Source organism: Silene latifolia, chromosome X (genome assembly GCF_048544455.1).
Source record: "Silene latifolia isolate original U9 population chromosome X, ASM4854445v1, whole genome shotgun sequence".
Taxonomy (NCBI): domain Eukaryota; kingdom Viridiplantae; phylum Streptophyta; class Magnoliopsida; order Caryophyllales; family Caryophyllaceae; genus Silene; species Silene latifolia.
This window is the reverse complement of record NC_133537.1, coordinates 79,519,811-79,534,985: the sequence shown is the minus strand read 5'-3', so window position 1 is coordinate 79,534,985 and position 15,175 is coordinate 79,519,811. Positions and strand designations below refer to the sequence as shown.

The 15,175-nt window shown below is 35.0% G+C and overlaps 1 non-coding gene across 1 annotated transcript; it reads right to left on the bottom strand.

Annotated features, from left to right (window-relative positions):
* Positions 1 to 14,802: 14,802 nt before the first annotated feature.
* Positions 14,803 to 14,909, bottom strand: LOC141624056 (small nucleolar RNA R71). The gene has a single exon (XR_012533868.1). It is a non-coding gene; the product is annotated as a small nucleolar RNA R71 (small nucleolar RNA).
* Between the last annotated feature and the right edge of the window lie 266 nt (positions 14,910 to 15,175).

Sequence of the window (15,175 nt, the reverse complement as noted above, 5' to 3'; positions counted from 1 at the left end):
AAGACGGTTTTTGGCCCGGACTCCAAATGTACTCTAATTACTGCCAAAACGACCGTATCGGCACGTAGATGACAATTAAGAGGTAGACATAAATGTTTGAGCGATCACTTGACGACAAACTTACAAACTGTCACAAATCGTTCCGCGTACCAAACATGCGGCCCAATCATCACTGGGTGGTTTGCTGGAGGTGCAGAAATGAGGTATCTACAGGGACAACATAAGCTAACTGCATATTTGATGAGCATAGTTGGTACAAGTGTTTTGGCTAAAACACATATCAAGTAGTAACTTAACTTCAGCTAAAATATTTATTATTGTATATACATACCTTTATTATGTTTATTAGCATGGTGTTCCATATTTTATTCAGTTCACTGATACACGGCATACTGAGAGGCACATATTGTCTTACACAACAACAAATCCAACTCGCAAAATACCCGCCATTCTCACCATATGGCAGGCCCGTATCTTTATCCCACTGTAAAGGATTAGGTATCTTTGAATTTATTGCTTCTAGGGAAACCCTGTGGCGCACTCGACCCGCAGTGTGTTGCAAATTATTCTCATCACCTGAGTCGTCGCCTGACACATTTTCATCGTTTCTTTTCCGCTTTTGGACCATATCTAAAGCAGAAATTAATAAACAAATAATAACAATGCATACTTATAATAACAAACAAATTCACCAGTTGTGTTGAATGATCCCCATTCTACTCAGTCATTATGGCAAGCCTGATGTCTCAGATTTGGCATTGTCGTAATCTAAGCAGAGTGGATGGACTGATTTGGCGACCAAATGTTTTATGTAGTAAGGTCAAGCATGAAGTTGTAATGAGGCTAGGACAGTGTGACATTAAGTCTAGAAATAGTAGAGTACTCGGTTGGGTTACTTACTTAACTACAGCCTAGAACATTAGTGAGAATGGTTTAGATGATTAATGTTGTATGGTGTATGGGACGTTTTTCATTTTAATGAGAATCTTACATTTCCCCAAAAAAAAATAACAAACAAATCTCTAGAGAGGAGGGTTTATTACTTCTTTAAAGAGGATAATCCGGATTGATCTGGCGGCGGCAATGGCGATGATGACGATGACTGCGACGGCGATGGGGTAGGCTGGTGGTTGAGGGGAAGCTCAATGTTTGAGGATATTATGTGGGGGAGGGGAAGCTCAGAGTATATATGTGTGAATAATACAACACTTGCAAGACCTTTTTTATTGGAAAGTAATAAACACGGTATAAGAAAAACCGTTGTATTTTGTTTTCAAACAGACAACGGTTTTGTTTGAAATCGTAATTGATTAGTACTATCTACAACGGGTTAGAAATAACCTTTGTCTGTAATATTTTCATGTTGTTTGATTTTCCCGCCAAGAAATAAAGCATCATTTTCATATACATAACAACGGCCTGAACCGTTATAACTGTATACGTCCTGAACAACGGTTTGGTATAACCGTTTTATTTTATATTTCATTGTGTTTGATTTTACCGCCAAGAAATAAAGCATCATTTGGTATATGCTAGCTAATTACAATATGTTTCTTAGAAAATCTTGCTTATTTCCATTAATTTAAAGGATTACAAGTTTACACATAAAGAGTACAAACTACCACCATACACAATAAACTAGGTAAATAACAATTAGAAGAAGAAATTTGACAATTAACTTAAGCCATGCCTCATTATTTTTAAGTTCTACGATATCCATGGTTAACTTCTTGCATTCTTGTTTTGCCTTCAATATTTCACTGTCATTTCCCCGCTTCGATTCTTCAAGTTGATATAGTATACTTCTCACTTGAGTAATCTCGATATCCATGCTCTTTTTCTCATTCACTAACCTATTTATAACCTTCCTCTGTCACTCAGTCATTGGTTCATCAACCCACTTGAAGTAATTGCATCCACGCATTTTAGTCTCGGGATTATAGAATTTGCAATTAAGAAACTTTTTTCCCGGATTTTGCAAAGTCCAAGAAGTCTGCAATGCTGCCGGAACTAAGCAATTACATGTCCCTGTTGAAATAGAGGAAGAAGAAGAGCTACCACTTGACATAATTTGAGTAATAAGAGAGAGAGAGAGAGAGAGAGAGAGAGAGAGAGAGAGAGAGAGAGAGAGAGAGAGAGATAGAAAGAGAGAGAGAGAAAGAAAGAAGGTTATTTAAAATAATGATATTAGAGCAATTGCATAATTTAACACGGTTTGCATAAGAACCGTTGTAATTATCTTATTAATATCTTCCAATTTCCATTTAATTTTAGAGGTGTTTATATTCTAACACAGTTCTTATGCACTACCGTTGTCATTATATTATATGTTATTGTTTCATTCATTTGTCTGTTGGCAAGTTATTTAAAATCTATGTTAATAAACATTTGTATGTAATAAAGAGTAGAACTATATATTAAAACGAGCATATTATACAATTGCGGAAAAAAAAAACAGTACAACAAGGGGAAAAAAAGGAGACACAACAAAAAATAAAAAACCACAAAAACAAATAGCTAAGTAATTAGTAAATTAATTAAACACTCTAACAGGAGTTTGACTCGGAGGTGGGTACTGAGGATAAACTTGATTATAAGTCAAGCTTACTAAATCGGCATCAAGACGGTGATCAAAATGAGGCACTTCTTCGTCTTCCCATGATTTCGGTACATTAATAAACCTATACGGTATGAACCTTCTCATCAGATGAGCGTCCTCAGCGGTGGCAACCCATAAGTAAGGCCTAGCATGTACATAACGATCCTTAGGGTCGTCGCCATAATAGTCACTTTTGCCCCTTTGATGGTCACGTGATGCATACCTTCCAGCGAGTTGTTTTGCTTGGCGAAAATCGTCAAGACCATTCCCTCAAAACACGATCAGAGCATATCCAAGAAACCCACGACTAAAAATCCAAGCCGGGTGGATTGTGTTGGAGTATGTGTCCTCGACAATAGTGCGATCACGTTATTAAAACTCATGATAAGAATACATAAAGGGGTGATTCATTTATATAGTCAACTGATCAACATTAATCAGTAATGATTGGCTAACTAGAGTTTGATATTACTGTCGTTTGACGGTGGTGATCAGTTGATCCCTTAAGGTCACACCTAAAGGACAATTGCCTTAATAGATAAAATTAATTAATTGTATAATGATACAGATTAATTAATTCCTTAAAATAGAATAATTTACAAATGTGAGTAAGAACATGAATCTTATTGTAATTCGATTATATGAGATTAGTTTTAGTAATTAAGATGTTATATTACTAAATTTTTGTTTATGAAACAATTAAATTAAGAATGAACGGTTAATTATAATTGCAATATGTTGTAGATTATATTAACATGGACCATTTTATTTACATGTAATTGGGAATTACTAGTCAAATATTGTATATAATTGAATTAATATATGTAATGATATTTAATTGTTAAATATGCATTAATATTATTAATAACATGTTATATGTCACATGTTACACATTATATTACAAAGTGACAATTGACAAAAATAAAATGGACTCCATATTATAAGGGCCACCGGTTTTTAAAAGGGAAATGGGTGATTTGGTTAAGTTGTTTTAATTAGTGGAAAGCATAATCATTACAATACTTAACATAATCTACACCCTAGTTTATATTGAGAAGAACAACCTAAAAAGAAAAGGTGCATGCATTGGCTCCCCTTTTTCTCCCTCCTAAAACCGGTTTCCCCATCCCCTTTACAATGAGAATTGTTCTCATTTTGATTCATTCATTCTTACACAACTCAACTTCTTACTCTTCTCTTCTTCTCTCTAAAATTGAGTTTTAGAAAAGAAAATAAAGTTGTTCAAAATTTTATATTTAGATTACTAGAAGTAGTAATAGAAATAATAATAAGATTAATTTTAAGGTCACTAATTTAATATATCTAGTTAATATATAAATTAGTATTAAGGATTTGTCTTGGTGCAATTGAAAGGAGGTTCTCACATTATTGAGACAAGGAGGATCATCCATTTATTTAAGCTCAAGAACAAGTAAGAAAGGAGTTCTTACTTGTGCTCTTAAAATCCGATTTTCATATTGTAAGGAACATTCTTCTTATCTTTGTTTTATTTTGTTATGCATGCATAAGATCATCACATTTAATTAATGAGTAATTAGATATATAATTAAAGAGTTTAATTTTGAGGGTTGTTGAATCCTTTCAGATTGCCCTAAAATTTGAAAACTCATTCTCAATGAGGATGTCCCTCAATGGGTTAAGAGACTTAGAAGTTGACTTCCCAGCAGCATCGTGTATGACTGGGAGATTGTGAATTATGCACGTAATCGGGTTGATATAGCAGGTTACCGTTTGCTGAGGAGGTGCGAATGCGGATGATGAAGACGACGACATTCTTTTAATTATGATATGTATGTATATGTAGATTATTTAAAAAGTGAAGTAGAAAGGTTAGTAATAATAAAGTGATTCTTATTGTTACTGCAAATATGATGCTATTTATAGTATAATAAACCTATAATTAATTAGATTAATTTCATCCATACGTTACATTCAAACTTGTATTAATTGTGCATGCATGCATGAGGTGAATAATGGTCAAACAACCAATAATAATAGGGCATGCATTGGTAAAACCACAAACTTTCAATTTTCACAGTGGATCTGTATTTACAACGGTTATAAGAAAAACCGTTGTTTATTGGTGTAATATGACAACGGATTTACAATAACCGTTGTTGATATATGAAATATGAAAATGTCTTAACAAAGAACCGTTGTCATTTTGTGTTATACATACGGTCAAACAATCAATACTGCAACTTTGAATCAGAAAATGTAAAAATTACAGGGCATGCATTAGTCAAATCACAAACACTAAAAAATCACAGATAATTAAACATTTTTTTTTAAAACGGGTTCTGTCCATCCGTTGTTGATATATGTAATATGATAACGGCTTAACAAAGAACCGTTATCATTTTGTGTTATACATATGGTCAAACACGCAATACTGCAACTTTGAATCAGAAAAAGTAAAAATTACAAGGCATGAACCATTTTGTTGTTACTAATTGGACAACGGTTTTTTGATAACCATTGTGTTTTTACTAATTAGACAACGGTTTTTGATAACCGTTGTAAGCTAATATGTTTAACATGGTAGAGTTGACCGATTCTTATTTAACTTGTACCGTTTCCACTTTCCAATTCTTAACTTGTTAAGTTTTCAATTCTTATCTTATTATTATACCGGTTCTAATTCTTACTATATTATTATACCGATTCCAATACAACCCAAACTCATTATAAGTATAATTATAATTTGCACAATCTTAATTTGTACCGTTTGCACTTTCCAACTCTTAACTTGTTAAGTCCTCCATTAATTTTCCACATCGATTATGTCGTCAAATTCATCAACTTATAGTGGTTCATATTATTCATCCGCTGATGATGATGATGATGATGATGATGATGATGATGATGATGATGATGATGATGATGATGCATCATATGAACCTCTTGCAGGACCTCCAAGTAGATTTATATACGCTAAACCCTTTACGTGCATCATTCACAATCTCCCGTATACAGAGGACGGGCATGGAAAGGATATACTCTCGTATAGCCTTGACTGGTTAATAGGTTTGATTCGGTTAGTCGGATTGAATTTGGTTCAAACTATCTACCCGGATCATGATGCGCATGATGGCTTCGGACGGTGCGCCCTCATCGAGTTTGGCGGGGGTGAGGAGCGGGAATGCTTTCGCCAGGCTCGCAAACTTGAGCGGGCATTCTATAACAAAGACTCTTCGAGACTCTGGTTTGATCACGACGATCAGCAGGTAGGCCCATATTTATGGGTTGCGAATGAATCTGACCGTCTCCTACTACTTCCGATTCTGCACCGCCAAGGTCGCATTGCCGAGCAGGGGACAGTGCCGTTGGAATAGGAAAAAGACTGTGTGGATTAAGCTGAAGGTGAAAGAGACATATATGGTGATATTGTCTCTGAATTCCAGAGGATGGGGTAACAAAAAACATACTCCCATCCGATCTGTGGACAATGGCAGCGGTCTTTTTTGAAAGCCACGCTCGGCGGCGTAAAGGTGCTTTCGACCGGATCATTTTATATCGGTCGGTTTGTCTCGGTAAGGGTCTCGAAACGATTAGAGATGTTCGGAGTCACCACCAAGCATTTGTGGGATGTCTGGAACCCGTTCGAATTCCACTTTATACCTCGGTCAAATCGAAGCACAAAGCAGCGTTTGACATGGGTACTAAAGATAAGGAAATCGTCCCTCTTTAGCATCCTATCTCTAGAATGACTCTCGTACGCCCTGGATAAGGTCGTCCACTATCCAAAGTTTCTGAGTAAGAGGTGAAGGTACGTATTGGGAAGCCCTTTAATCAGACACCCAATCCCGCCCGCGTTTAGCGGCCTCTACTGATCGATCTTGGTTGGTTGAATGCAAAAGTTGATAAAACGGTTTAAATGCATGAATGCGCATCCAATGATTTAAACCTAACATGTGAGAGCTTTCTAAGTCGGTTGATTTAATCCAAGTATCAAGTATAAGATGTCGAGTTGGATTAATGGTTGATTTGTATGCAAGAGGGAAATTAAACATCCATTTACCGTATTAGGTTTAGGGTGCATAACATGATCCATTTGTCTTAGTAAGGCATTTTGCAAATATGGTCTTGAATAATCGAATAGTCATCTGATCCGTCCTATATCCGGGCTAACTGGAGTCGGGATCGTCCTAGACTAATGCTGGAAGGGAACAGGCCCTGTACCAGACGGCTATAAGAGGCGCGAGCCAGTCGGCGGTGTAAGGGGCCTCCCTCTGGTTTTGAAAATGAGAAATGGGGAGCCTGTTTAGGCGCGGGTTAGCCCACGGTTTATGTGCCGTGTTCTGACCTTTTAGAAAACATTATAAAACGTGTTGAAAATGGGTATTTGAACCCGGTTTGATTTTCAAAGGGTCGTTTAGACCGCATTTGTTGATTTGAAGAACTAGACTCAAATAATCATCATTATTTGATAATATTCGGTGTCGGGTTCGATTTGACAAACTTGACATGAATAGTTTTGAAAAATGATTATGGACTAATTGTTTTAAGTCCATTTTGAATGTAATTAGTCGATACTCATCATCGTACCCGGGTTAAAATCCGGCATGGTATGTAGAACCAAGGATGATTTTATGTTGGTGACTAATATGTTTGTTTGGAAATGTAAAGAAATGAAATAAAAGGCTTTAAAATACCTTCTAAATGTCATTAACCAAATATTATCACCGAAACACGGATTTAACCGTCATGGTATGAAGAACCAAGGGTGAAAAATGCTTTATGGTTAAAACATGTGAGATTAAATAAAAACGGTTCGAAAATACTTGAAATGGTAAAAACCGATTACAAATATGAAAAACGGATTAAAGGGAAATGACGAGAACAAACACGGTTGATCTCTGGTCAGAATACCCCATTTAGGCGCGAGCCAGTTGGTGACCTAAGGGGCTTCTGCCTCAGACCAAAAATCAGTTTTGGCTCGTTTATTCCATGTTTTAGTTCATGTTATGCATGTTTTAGCATGTTAGAGTCATGAAACAAATGAAAACATAATAAAAGAGGATTTTTACACCCTCATACTTACATGTTTCGTTATGGCGAGTGACCGACGTAAGTGTAACAACTCGTTTGATCGGAAAAAACTCGGTTTAAAACCGTTTTGGTAAGTAAAAGAGTGTTTTAAAAGTTTAGTGATGGTGTAGTGGTCGAAGTGGTAGGTCAAGTGGTTTAATGCACGATAACAGTACCAAACAATGTGTAAGGCTCGTGTTTACGATCGGTAGGTCGTAAATACGCGTCGGATTGTGACTTTAGAAGTCGAGTCGAGAATTTTAAGGGAGAAAAGAGGGGGCGGACACTCGCGTAACTCTCAAATGGGTGGCATTTGAGGGGTATTTATAGGAGAATGAGTGGTTGTGTGAGTTTTGAGCGACGTGGCCATTTAGGCTGCTCAAAGAGGCGCGAGCCACGTCGCGGGTCTTCGAGCTGTGTTGTCGCTTTCACAACAAACGCAATCATGATTTGTTCTATCCTAGGATTTGTAGTCATATGTTTGGTACTTGACCATTCATAAATCCGGGAAATCTTAGCATAGAAGGTTTGAAATGTTTGTTTTTTTGTGGTTGACTCGGTTTGACTCGTTGTTGGAGTCGGGATTTGAATTTTTGAGTCGGTTTTTGGTCTGGTGTCGGTTTTGACTCTAGTTAGTGTCATTGTGACCCCGTCGCCATGCATTAAACACTCCAGGTATTTTTGAAATGTTTTATTTTCGAAATCGTTTTAAGTTTTCCGACGTAAAGTTGTACACAAACTGTCGATCAAACGCCGCGATTCCAAAACATGTTGTAGTCCGATAATCATCGGGTGTTTGTTGGAGTCTCAGCAGATACTGGGTATCTACACACGTTTGTCAACGCTTGTTTTACGCGATTTTTTTTCTTTAGCTTGATATTTTAATGGACTCCTAAAAACCTAAGTCATTATAATAAAAGTTTGATATTTTTCTGGTGATATTGTCTCTGAATTCCAGAGGATAGAGTAACAAAAAACATAAATAATTAAACTTTAATTCAAACCACCACCATAATACAAATACAACTTAAAATGTCGGATAATAATTAAAGACTTAATTATTAGAATCTGATGAAGTATTTGGATACTTATCATGAATTTCGGTATAGAGCAAGTCGTAGATCGGCCCTTCATTATCACCAGGAAGCGCAGGTGGAATGGCCTCTTTCTCCCATGACATAGGCACGGTGGTAATAATGTGATGCTTCCTGTAATGTTTAGTAGATGATGATAAAGATGGGCCGCAACCCATAGATAAGAGCCTTGCTGTTTATCATCCGAATAGAAGTCCTCTTTCCCCGCATCTTCCCCCGCAAATCTATCCCATAATTTTCTTGCCTGACGAAAACTATCATGGCAGTTGGCTTCGTCAAACACGATAAAAGCGAAGCCTACAAAACCTTGCTTGTTTGTAGACACAGGGTACACTTTTTTAACCGTGGTGAAACCAGAGTCATGAAGCATTTGCGTCAACCACCCAAAATTAGGGTTTAAACCCTTTCCATTCACACCATAATGAACCGGGAGATTATGAAGAATGCAAGTAAAAGGCTGTGCGTAACGAGAATGTGATTGTAGCACCGATACACAAGCCATATTTTTTTAGAGAGAAATTTAGAAAGAAATTAAAGAGTAAATGTTTGATAATTTAGAATTTGACCTAATAAATTATGAAGACATATTTATAGAATTATTTTGGTCAAATTGAATATTATTGGTCAAATTGAATATTTATTAAAGTTCTGATAAAGTTTTGAATGCAATAGTCAAACTGAAAAATCTAATCAAATACTGACAACGGTTGAATTGAAAAACCGTTATTTCATAATAGAAAATAATAACGGTTACAAAAAATCCGTAGCTATAACATAACAACGGGTAACAAAAACCATTACTAGTGTTCATTTAGTAACGGTTTTCGAAATACCAATATCTTAAACTGGTAACCATTTTCTAACAACTGTTGATAAGAGTGATTCTATAACGAGTTTTTGGAAACCGTTAAACGTTTTTGACAACGGTTTGTTAAGCAGCCGTTGTCAAATTATAATAACAACGGTTTTCGAGGGAAACCGTTATTCCTATTAGCGCGGTCTAGGTTTCCGCCAATATTTGGAAAACGGTAATCTAAGTGTCGTTATTAAATGCATTAAACCGTTGTGATACGCTCCTTATTGATTGCCAGATTTGGCGTAGTGTTACATGGTAGATTAAAAAAAAGAAAAAAAATTAAAAATAGAACACAAAAAGACAAAGTAGTAATCACTAATCACCTATATTATGTAAACTTTCATCTCCCTAGCATTAATTCACCTCATAATCACAATATTTATCTCTCTTTAATGCAAAACTTTCACATTCTATAATTATGAAAATACAACACATTTTATGTATAAAAGGAGATCAATTGAAAAGAACTCTAACATGTTCTTAGCAAAAAAAAAAAAAATTGATCGTTAAGTTTCTCCTTTTTATGATTTACTCCATTTTCATTACAAGAATATTTAATTTACATATTCTATAAGATTTTTCAGGGCTTTCCGTTGAAGAGATAAGAGGAAAAATAGAAGAATATGACAAGCATTTGTATTGTATAGTTCGTTCTTGGCGTTGTTGAATGTTGATGAAGTCATTTGATATCGTCAATGATCGAATATGACTATCTTTTATGGTGGAGGGAGCTCAAGCTTTGGTGAACAAACTCTAGTATCTTAACCAAATTATAATCTTAATTTTTTAGTCTCACATCTTTAATATTGATAGAATGGTTTTGTGAAAATTTTAATGTATTCATAATTGATAATGTGTAGTGAATTTTTTTGAATTGTATTAAAGTACAATAGATTACAATTGCATCGACCAAAGCAGCTTTAGTGTAATTTGTAAGTATAGCATTCTCTTATATTTTTAACGAAGTTGGTTAAAAGTGTAGCATGTCTTTTAATTTCGAATTTTTAATGTGAGAATATTTCATGAATATCTAAATGATTTTATCTATTATGCCCATCCCGTTTATTTTTTTTTTCATTTGATTAATAGGTTAAGAAAAATGAGTGAAAAATATTTTTAAAGATTAAATATCATTAATTATTTTCAAACTTACAACTATGGTAATACTACTTACTACTTTCATAATATTATCATTTTAATAAAGTTGTAAACTAAGAAAAGTATTATACCGATGTCGAGCAAAAATGATATCACTACACTATATCAGTCAAATAAGAATAATAAAAAACATGATTCAATAACCATTAAAGAAGAGTTAGAGAAGTCCCGTGATTTTCACGGGAAACTAAACTAGTTAAGATATTATATGAGTAACATGGTAAGTAGACGTAATACCACATGAATGTAATGTGGAACTACTTAATTGGACATTGAGAATTGTGATATAAAATTAACCGTGTTAATTGAATAGACAATAAGTCCGTTTGCCTATACTTTTTACTTTTAATTTGTTTCTCATAAATTTTCATTAGTAACCGTGCCAGTTTCACGTTAACTCCACTAATGGTGGGCCAGGTTTTTTTTTTTGTATTAATTTTTGTTTTTTTTTTCATTGCAATATAAGTTTTGTTATTTCATAGGATAACGTGGTTTTAGAAGAGTATCCTTGATACTCTTTATGTTATCCTTGTATTATGGTATTTTAATTTACTACGTCATATGAAAAAACTATGTTCTTTTATTTTTTTTAAGCTCTTTTTATATGTAGCCAATTCATTAAAACTAACGGGTAAAATTATACAACAATATTGCACAATTAAATTAATACGATGTAGTAACAATAAAATAGTAAAAGCTTATTTATATATTCAATTATTTTTTTGCGAGAAAACTTATTTTAATATAAAATCTTAAATTTAAAATTTAGAATTTACTTTGATGTTTATTTTTTATTTAAATCTTTAATTTACTTTAAAGTTAAAAAAGATAAATGTTAATATTTGTGGTGTTCGAGTCTGTATTTAGTTCTACAAATTGCTTAAACCTTTACTTTTATTTTTATTTTTTTTAAATAACAAACACTCTGACAACCTAAAATTATGGTGTTATTTAGTTCTTTGTTTTTTTTCTCCTTTATTAATTTTTTTGTCTCTTATTAATAATAATGACTTGGTGATCTGGAGTGGGGTTGTGTAGATAATTGAAAATATTGATGTGGCATAGAGGTAGGTGATTAGTTTATCTTTTTACTAGTTTTAAACCCGTGCAAATTGCAAGGGTTGATGTTTTAAATTTTGTTCTTATAAAAACTATATATATTTAAGATGTAATTTAAAATTAATTAATTATCTCTTTTTTGAAGTTAATTATAGTGATAAGCAAATTTTTAAAATAAAATAATAAAACATCTATATATGACCCGTGCATTAAGGTCTATTAGCTTTTACTTTTAGTACAAAGTTTTAATTAGTGAAATATGACAAAATGAAAAATTTGACCCGTGCCCGTTTAAAATGAAAAATTTGACCCGTTTTTCTTTTACTGCAAATTATTAATTAGTGAAATATGACAAAATGAAAATGGTGACTTATGACAGTAGACCTGGTGAACAGATCCGGTCGTGTCGTGTTCATTTCTGTGTCAACTTTAAACGGATCATTACTACCCTAACCCTAACCCGACCCAATTACATAAACAGGTCATTTGTCTCAACCCTAACCCAACCCATTTAATTTTTCTATAACTGATGTGACCATAATTAGAGCATATTTAGTCCCCGAATTAGCCTTGTTCCCATGCTTTTTAGTGCATATTTGGGTCATTTATTGTCTTTAGTTCTTTGTTTTGCATATTCTTTGAGGTTTTGTGTCCTTGGTAAGAAAGGAGTGCAAACCTTGCATTTTCATGGCAAAATGAGACTAAATTGATTGAATCCAATGACCAAGCATCAAGGAGAGACAAGATTAGAAGGCCTTTGTACATATTATAGTAGTTGGGCAATGATGAGGAAAGATCCTTGCATCCCCAAGGAAATCCCCAAGGATTTTATGAAGAAAAGGGAAGAAAAGAAGAAGAAACAAGGCTGAGCAGCAATCCGTGCGGATTGTCCTGAAGACGCCTGTCCCCAGCACCACAATCCGTGCGTTTTCCATACAAGACGCCCGGGCAGCAGCTACCAGAAGACGTCCGTCTTCTCCCAAAGACGCCCGGGCAGAGACTCACGAATCCGGCCGTCCCGAGCCTAAGACGCACGGATTCCAAGACAGCGCAAATTCGTTTCTACAAGCTTCAAGAAATATGCCCATCCTTCATAAAATACCGGCGTTTCCTTAAGTAGGGACTTAATCGTCATTTAAGCCCTTAGTTAACCCTAATGCATCCACCTAATTTCCACTATAAATACACCATTAGTCTAATTGGAAGAGATATGTTCTTCTTATCAATTCTTAGAGTAGTTAATATCAATCAAATCTCTCTTTAGTTTTGTAATCAACAATTAATCAAGTTTTAATACAAGTTTTATTTCCTTAATCTCTCTTTTGTTCATCCTTTATTTTGGGTAATTGAAGATTATTTGGGTTATTATTGGGAGATTGACAACCTCTCAATCAAGCATCAAGTACTTCTTTTATTCTTTGCTTTATTATTGGAATCATTAGTAGGTATAATTGTCTTAATCCCTTTTTAATTATTGCTAATTACTTTCATTTTTTCATCATGTTTCACTTTGTTGGTATGATTGACAACCTTGCTAGCATGTTCAACATGATAATGAGTGAGTAGTTCCATAGCTACGGTTAATGGGTAATTAGGGGAAACCAACATGGGGAATGATTCATGCTTAAATTAATATGCTTTCATGGTGTATTTGCTTGCTTGTTTTGATCTCAACTCATGCACATGTTATGTTTGATGAAATGCGAGCCTATGAATCCTTGCATTTTTTACCCATCACCTACCTTTTCAATGAGACTTGTAAGATATAAACCAACTCGAGTCTCATTAGACCATGCATGTTGTTGAGTAGGGAAGACTAAGTCGACTTGTAGGTGTTGTACAATCTAATCGATTCAGCTCCGGGACCCAAACTTTCCTAGGATTGTAAGATATAACCCAACTCAATCCATCACAACAATAATTGCTTGCTTATAATTTGAGAACATGTTTGTATGATCAATTCCCATGAATCCCCTATGACCCCATGACACCCTAGTGCTTTTTATCAATTGTTTACAACCCTTTCAATTCATCTTGCTTATTTACTTTCATTGCTATTTAGTTTAGTGACCTTCTACATCAACCCAAATTGTGACACTCCTAAGACACCACTAGTCTCAATAGAAATCTCATTTCAATTCCCGTCCCTTGGGATCCGACCTTTACTTGCCTCTTTACTAATTGTAGAGTTGTTTGTGAAGCTATAAATTGTGTTTTGGTCTAGGTGCTCCTAACGACAAGTTACCGAAAAGATTTAGTCCCGACCAAAAAATGGCGCCGTTGCCGGGGACGGTGTTATCTTGATTTAGATTTCCTTATATTGTTATTAGTTGTGTCTTTCTTTGCCTTGGGGAAGTAAAACTGCTCAAGGTTTGTTCTAATTGTTTTCAAGTTGTTTGATATTTTGCATGTCTAGAAGATCACAAGGTGATTTGTTACCTTTTGATCGTGAAATTGAAAGAACTTTGACAACTAATAGAAGACTTGCTAGGAGAAATTTGATAGGTATTAGTGAGGTTGTAGATATTCAACCAACTATTGAGTTCATCAACCCTTTTGCAAGAGAAGGTGAGGAGAACCCAACACAAAATACAACACAAAATCAACCCACAATGCCTAAGTTTTCATCACATTCCGTACCCACCGAGGAGAACCTACCCAATGGTACTCCCACACCACAACATTTGACCGGAAATTTCATTGCTAAATCCGCATTTATCCAATTAGTCGAAAGGAGCCAATTTGGGGGGATGCCTAGTGAAGACCCTCACTCTCATATGGAGACCTTTTGTGACTATTGTGATGCGATTTCTCAAACCGGTGTAACTCAAGACCAAATTCGATGGGTCTTATTTCCTTTTTCTCTAATTGGCACCGCGAAACAATGGTTGAAGGGCCTTGATAAGACCACTCTCGGAATTGATTCTTAGAAGAAGTTGGCTCTAGCCTTCTACAAAAAATTCTACCCACCGGAAAAGACTAACATGCTAAGAGCTCAAATTACGGGTTTTAAGCAAAGGGATGAAGAATCTTTGTATGAAGCTTGGGAGCGGTTCAAAGGAATTTGTCGCTCATGTCCTCACCATGGACTTAGCGAGTGGTTCTTGGTACAACAATTTTGGAACGGTCTATATGAAGATTCAAGGAACATTCTCAACATGGGATCAAATGGAATGTTCACCGAAGTTGATGACAATCAAACTTGGAACAAAATTGAGGAAATGGCGGTCCATAACTCACAATATAGTAGACCTCGCAAGGCTACTAGAGGAGGAAAACATGAAGTGGACTCCGTTACTCAATTGGGTGCTCAACTTAGTGCTCATATTGATACCATCAATTTGAAGTTTGAAAAAG